The sequence below is a fragment of the Mastomys coucha genome, unplaced genomic scaffold (genome assembly GCF_008632895.1).
Source record: "Mastomys coucha isolate ucsf_1 unplaced genomic scaffold, UCSF_Mcou_1 pScaffold18, whole genome shotgun sequence".
NCBI lineage: Eukaryota > Metazoa > Chordata > Mammalia > Rodentia > Muridae > Mastomys > Mastomys coucha.
In genome coordinates, this window is record NW_022196900.1 from 32,394,729 (window position 1) to 32,402,044 (window position 7,316).

General features: G+C 41.1%; 1 non-coding gene across 1 annotated transcript; it reads right to left on the reverse strand.

The window, feature by feature from the left end:
* Positions 1 to 2,426: 2,426 nt before the first annotated feature.
* On the reverse strand, positions 2,427 to 2,553 carry LOC116097320. Its single transcript, XR_004121360.1, has one exon. It is a non-coding gene; the product is annotated as a small nucleolar RNA SNORA17 (small nucleolar RNA).
* Positions 2,554 to 7,316: the final 4,763 nt, after the last annotated feature.

Below are 7,316 nucleotides of genomic sequence, written 5' to 3' on the forward strand. Positions count from 1 at the left end.
TGTGTGTGTGTGTGTGTGTCTGTGTGTGTTCCCTCAAGCTATTTGAGGGTTAAGGATTTAAGTCCATTGTGAAGATATGCACAACATGAGAGAGATGCACCTAGTTTCATCTTTCTGCATTTGAATATTGAGGTTTCTCAGCAACATTTACTGAAGACTTTTTTCAATGTATTTTTTCATAATATTTTTATAGGTTATTTCAGAACTTCATTTCACGAACTCCAAGCACACTCTCTTCCCAGTCCTCCAAGGTCTGCCCAACACCACTCTTGAGACCTTCCCCACCCCCCCAAAAAAAGTTCAATTTGTGTTGCCTATGTAGTCACCGATGCATGTTCATACTCCCTGTGGACAGCCCCTTAATGAAAACTTAGACTTTCCCCAACTACACCCCCACAAGAAGCTATCAATTGTGAAGAGCATTTACACTTCGGCATCCTAATCACATTTTTTGAACTTTTTATTGATTCTTTGTGAATTCCACATCATATGCCCCAATACCACTCATCTCCCTCTAGCCTAGTACCTGCCCTTGTAACTTCCCTGGCCAGCAAAGAAAACAACCTGTAGAGTAGCCCAGTGTATCCCACAGTGTATACCTTTTTGTCCACACTCTTTGCTTACAAATGTTCACTCCAGTGACTCATTGGTCTGGTACAAAGGCCTCTGGCTTTTGTTATTCTAGCAATACTGGAACCTCACTAGGACTCCTGTTGGTAACCTGTTGTTGTTCTGTGTCACAGAGATCCTGAAGTTTTCCATCTGTAATACCAGCCCTTTCATTACTCCAGCAGTTCACTGATGTTGGGGTGTGCCAATTCAAAGCCCTGGATTTGAGCCTGAGAGGTACCTGAATTGGTCAGCCCACTGTTTCTCCCACTCTCATAACTTTTGGAGCAGTCTCTCCTGCAACCAAGATCAGCTGTACCCTACTGCCCAGGTGAGGTGCTGGGTCTGCTTTCCTGAGTGTTGCAGCTGGTGACTGACATGGCTGGACCCTCAATCTCATGACCCCAGAGCCAACTCCTTCACCTGCCATAGGTAGTGATGGACCTGGGAACGGAGGAACACATTTGCCCCTTGCTCTTGCTGCCACAGAGCAGACAAGAAGCAGGGCTAGCTCTCCCATGTTCATACCTACTGGCCCAGGTTGCCATCAAGGTCAGCTCTACAGTGAGGTGAGGTCCAGGCCCTGCTCTGCCTCAAGTGTTGGAGTGCCGCATCAGGTGAATGGCAGAGACGACTCTCCTGCTCTCACGACCCAGGGCCAGAGTTTTCCACCTGCTGCAGGTGGCAGGGGATGAGGGGGGTATCTCAACCTTATCCATGCAACTAGAAGGAAAACAAGTGGCACAGCTGGCTCTCATGTTTATCTGTATAGCCCTGGCTGTCCTGGAACTCACTCTGTAGACCAGGCTGGCCTTGAACTCAGAAATCTGCCTGCCTCTGACTCTCAAGTGCTTGGATTAAAGGCATTCGCCACCAATGCCCCGGCAGGAATTTTTTTTTTTTTCTGAGCAATCTTTTTGGATATTTTTCCAAAGGAAAAAAATGTATGGTCAGCTTCTATATTCAAATAACCCATCATGATTGAAACAGGGATCGTTTTAGCAGAATTACTTGAGGATTTCATCAGTGTTCCCAAAAGTATCTCCCAAGCTTTGTTATCCAAACAATTTCCCTCTGAAGTGTCTGTACAATCAGTTTTGGGGCTAGATCAACCACAACCTCTGAAATGTGTAGCCATCCTGAGTGCTATACTACTAGGAGTAGAATCAGCTCTCTTGCTCTCAGGCCCCCAGGGCCAGCACTTCTATAGTGGCCAAGCAATGGGCAGGACTGGTTCTGCATAGCCCTCAGATATCAACATATATCCATACAGCAGCCCTGTCTGGTGATTCATTTGCCCTTTGTTGGTAACAGACCCCTGCTGCTGCAGGGCCCCAGAAAAAATGTGGTCCCTATTGGCAGCACAGGCCAGGACTTCACCAAGGTCCCAGGTGGTGTCACACAGGCCACTCACATCAGGCTGTTCCTCACTACCCTTGAATCTCTAGGTCAGCCTCTCTTTGTTGTCCATGTCCTGTTTCTCTTTCTACCATTTCTCCCCCACTTACTTGCTTCTCTTAGTGGTGCCCAAGGTCTCTGAGTGTCTGATGTCATCTCAGAAGTGGTTTCTAGAATGCTATACCCCATTTGTGCATTATGGTACAAGGCAGGAGTCATCTGGGGCATAGCTTGCTCCTCAGTAGGCTCCATGTGACTTCCCTCATGCATTGGTCATCTATCTAGGGCTCAGTCTGATTTGGGCCGTGGTCCCAGGCTGGGCTGTTCTATTCTCCAGCTTGATTCCCATACTGGGAGCCTGTCCAGACCTGCCTGGCACCAGACTGTTGATCAACTCAGGCTTACTATTTTGTTTGTGGAGTGTTACACTACTAATCATTCAGATGTTCACAGATCAGAACACAGTGTAGATATAGCCTTTCTCCTCTCTGCCACCTACTGACACACATGTGACACAAAAACCACACATACCCCCCTGGGGGTGGGTGTCCTTATCACAATTTTTAAGACTTCTCTTTGGCAGCTTTTTATGTAGGCTTTTTCTTTGGGCAGGGATAGGGGTGGAGGTAGAGATTGTCATATAAGCCTTCTATGTCTCCCTCTCCCAATTGTGAGTCTGCACTCATCAACACCATGGCAAAAGTAGCTTCCTTGACCATTACAGTCAACATTAGGAACAGAAATCATGGACTTATATATGGTTTCTGGAGACAGCATGGACCACAGACATCCACATGGTCTCCTGCGTCAGCATGTGCATGGACCTCAGCATGGTCTCCAATGGCAGTACAACCCATGGACACATACCCAACTGCAGTGGTACCATGAACCCAGATATGGCTCTCAGCCATAGCACAGATCAGAATATCACCATGGCTTCAGGTGGTGGCCCAGACCACAGACATATGTACAGTGGTACCTCAAGTCAGGGACATCATCACAGCTCACAGTTGCTGTAGAACCACAGACATCTGCTTAAACCTTGAGCATCAACATGGCCTGGGACAGCAGATCACAGAAACCAAAGTGGCCTCCAAATACAGAACAGACCATAGAGGTCTTTCAAGGAGGGCCAGTCCAGAAAATAATCCATTCTTTGTTTTAGACATTGTGTCATTGCTCAGAACCAGGCAGACTGTGCAGCTGGACAACATGTTCCAAGTACACGTGTTCCCCTGCCCGCCACAGGCATTTCTCACACCTATAACTGCTGTCGAATCTCTGGTTCCACTTCCTTCCACTATTCACTGACTGCTTCATTTCTTTATCTTTCTCACCTCTCCATTGAAAATCTATTCATCATAGTGGCATTGGAAACTGCAGTGTATCACACAGATGACGATGATGATGATGATCACCATCATCACCATCATTATCATTTTGCCAAGATAGCTTTAAATATAAATATTCATTCCAAAAAGTCATTGGTCTGGTTCAAGGTTTCTGGTTTCTGAAGCACAATAAATACTGGACCGTTACTGAGCCTTTTTTCAGATATTCTGCCATTGCTGGAGTCATGGTTATACTTCAGCTCTGGTTCGGCAGAACTGCCTCCTTCATGTGCTTCAGAAGCTTATAGATGGGGTAGACATTGGGTGGACCTACTCAAAGTAGTTGGATCTGTGCTCAGATGGTAGCTGAGTTAGTCAGTCACTAGTTCCTACCATGATATTATAGGTCCCATCTAGCTTCCTGTATTTTTAATACCTTTGCTGAAAATCAAGGGATCTATAGCTGTGTGTATTTATTTATGCACCTCTCTCCTATTCCATTGGTTTATTGTTCTTAGTGCCAGTACAATGTTGTCTTTGTCACCTTGCTTTGTAAAATAAATTGAGACCATGTGTGTTAGTCAGGGATCTCTAGAGATAGAACAAATAGGATTATTATATATATATGTGTGTGTGTGTGTGTGTGTGTATATATGTGTGTGTATTATATATGTGTTTTATATATGTATATACATATATAAAACACACATATATATATAATACATATACATATGTATATATATATATATATATGATTTATTAGAATACTTTACATGCTGTGGCCTAGCTATTTAACAATGCTGGCTACAAATGGAAAGGTCAAGAATCTAATAGTTGTTCAGTCCATGAGGGTAGATTTCTCAGCTAGTCTTCACTATCCATTGGAGTCCTGAAGAAGTAGGCTTTAATACCAGTGAAAGAGTGTCAGCAGTAAGATAAATTAACATGCCAGTGACAGTGAGGGCAAGTAGGTAAAAAAACTAAACTTACTTTTTTCCATGTGTGCTTATGTGGGCTGTCACCAGAAGGTATGACTCAGCTTTAGAATGGATCGTCTAACCAGAAATGATCCAATCAAGAAAAATCCCTCATAAGTGTGCACATATGCTTGATTTTAGTTGGTTACAAGTGTTGTTAAGTTGACAAGCAAGATAATATACCATAGGTCCACAGGGCAGATTATATCTCCTATGTCATACTTAGTTTTCAAATGTAAACAATAACCAAATCCCAATCATGCCCAATATAACCATCCCATGCACAAATGAAAATCAAACTCTTCTATATACAAGCAGAAATGCACTATGTAATTTATTATAGGTATGTCTCATAATATAAAAACAATAACCATTGATATTACTCCAATTGATGTTAAATATTACATGATAAGGACCTAAAGGAAAGAAAATACTACTTAATATATTGGTTTATGTGAAAAAACACATTTCTAGCAAAATGTAAAAGAAATTGTCCTGTCAGTTATTACCATCATTTCTGAAACTGACCATGAAGTCTTAGCTGGTATTGTGCCAAACCTTCTGATGCTAACCTACATCGAGACATGTGAAAGAAGAGGCTGTGTTGTTTTTTGCCTGCTTGCCCTTACTTTCACTGGCAACTTAATCTGTCCTGCTGCTGAAGCATTCCTTCACTGGTATGAGAGCCTACTTCTTCAGGATTCCAACATAGACTGAAGACCAGTTGAGGCATCCAGCCTCATAGACTGAACAACTATCAGATTTTGGCATGTAGGTTCAGAGACAGCTATTGTACTGGCCAGCCCACTCTACTAAATTCCCCATTTATGTAGAGATAGATAGATAGATAGATAGATAGATAGATAGATAGATAGATAGATAGATAGATAGATAGACATACAGACAGATGATGGAAGAAAGGAAAGAAAGAAAGAAAGAGAAAGAAAGAAAGAAAGAAAGAAAGAAAGAAAGAAAGAAAGAAAGAAAGAAAGAAAGAAAGAAAGGAATAAGGGAAGAAGGGAAGAAAGAAAGATAGAAAGTGAGCAACTTATACTATCATATCTGTTCCTCTTAAGAACTCCATCTAATGCTGAGGTAGCAGGAGTGGTTCTATGGTAAGCCAGTAAGCAACATTTCTCCATAGATCTACATATGCTTCTTCCTCCAGATTCCTCTTCCCTGCTTGAATTTCTACTCCTAGTTCCTTAGATGATGAGAGTAGAAAGATAAACCACTTTTCCTGAAGTTACTTTTAATCAGAGGGTTTTAACATGGTACTACAAACCCTAAGACATTTGTGTTGTTACTTGAAAAGTTATTCTTTTTCTCATTAGATATTTGGAAAATGTATAGAATTAGAAACTGTTACACTCAGGTAACCCCAGTTCAAGAAGGTGAATACTACATGTTCTGTTTCATATACATCATACCTCCTAATTCATGAGTGTGTGTGTGTGTGTGTGTGTGTGTGTGTGTGTGTGTGTGTGTATTTATGTGGGAGTATGGACAGGGCATCTGCCCTAATCCCATCAGCATGTTCAGAACTGGTAATGAGACCTGTTCTTTTTCAAACCCACCATGATTAGAGGATTGTTCCATTACTGTCTTCAATGACTACTTCCAGTACTGAACACAGCAGTACTAAGGAGACCAATTCTACTAATGCATGTGACAGTCAAATTGACTTTCTAAAGGAGATTTTTCTCCTAGAACTTATTAATTAATTAAGGTATCAAAGTACTGTATCAGAGTTGATTAAATATAATAACATTGAATTGCCTCGAGCAAATAACATTGAAATTTGGTGTGGAAATTTCTATCCTCCAGGCATGAATTTCTCTAAGAGATAAAGTCTGACCTGTCAGCTGTAGCCAAATGCCCTCAGTTCCACAGACCTGAACTGCATAAGTGATGCCTCCAAGCAAAACATCTAATTTTATAGAAAATTTAAGAGGGGAAGATAGAAAATATTTGTACTCACAAATATATTAGCAATTTGTTTAGTAGGGATAGAACCAAAAAAATATTTATTTTTCTTACTTGGAATGTTTTTATTTTAAAATTTTCTCTCTGCTTTTGAGAGTCTTCAGCTCATGACAAAAATGAGCCTATCCCACCAGGACATGAGTCCCTGTGGGATCTATGATTCCCATAAGTGTAGATAGTCTTCACCTTCATTACTTTGAACAAGCATCTAAGGTTCGTGTGACGGTAGCAGGAGAAAGTACCTTCAGTTATGTGAGCACCAAATAGCAAAATAAAGAAACAGAAGAAAGAAGTCCACAATTTCAACCTAAGGAAGGAGAGGCATCATGCATGTGTCTGTAAGCAGTGGCTAAAAATCACAATGTGAGGTTCTTCCCAGATGGCTTCTGCAGAGGGAGAGAGAAGAAATTTAACCATCATTCATTTTTAGATTAAAACAATATTTTTAAAGCAAAGGTCTTTTTGTCATTTTAGGTTGTACTTCTACAACCTAAAATCAGCTACAGTGTCCTAGCTGTTTTCTGTATGAACTTGACACAAGCTAGGTTCATCTTGGAAAAAGAAATCTTTCTTAAAAGTTTACCGGTACAAAATTAGCCTGTAGGCAAATGTGCAATGCATTTTCTTAGTTATTGATTGATGTGGAAGGGTCCAGCCCATGGTGAGTAGTTCTAGCCCTAAGTAGGGGGTTCCCGGGTATATAAGCAGGCTGAGAGAGCAATGAAGAGTGAGCCTATAGGCAATACTCTTTTGCAGCTTCTGTTTCAGTTTTGACTTCTGGTTCCTACCTGAACTTCCTGCTTTGAAGAAAGCTTCAATTATCAACTATTATATAGAATTGTAAGTGAAATAGCCTTTTTGTTTTCAATTTTCTGAGGGATCATGCTATTTTTATCATTACAATTGAAACCTTAACTATCACATAAGTTAATATCACATTATAAGGTATTCCTGTGATAGGAGTAATCATGTTGTTTGAGTGCAGATTGTAAATAGACTATGAAACATTGGACTC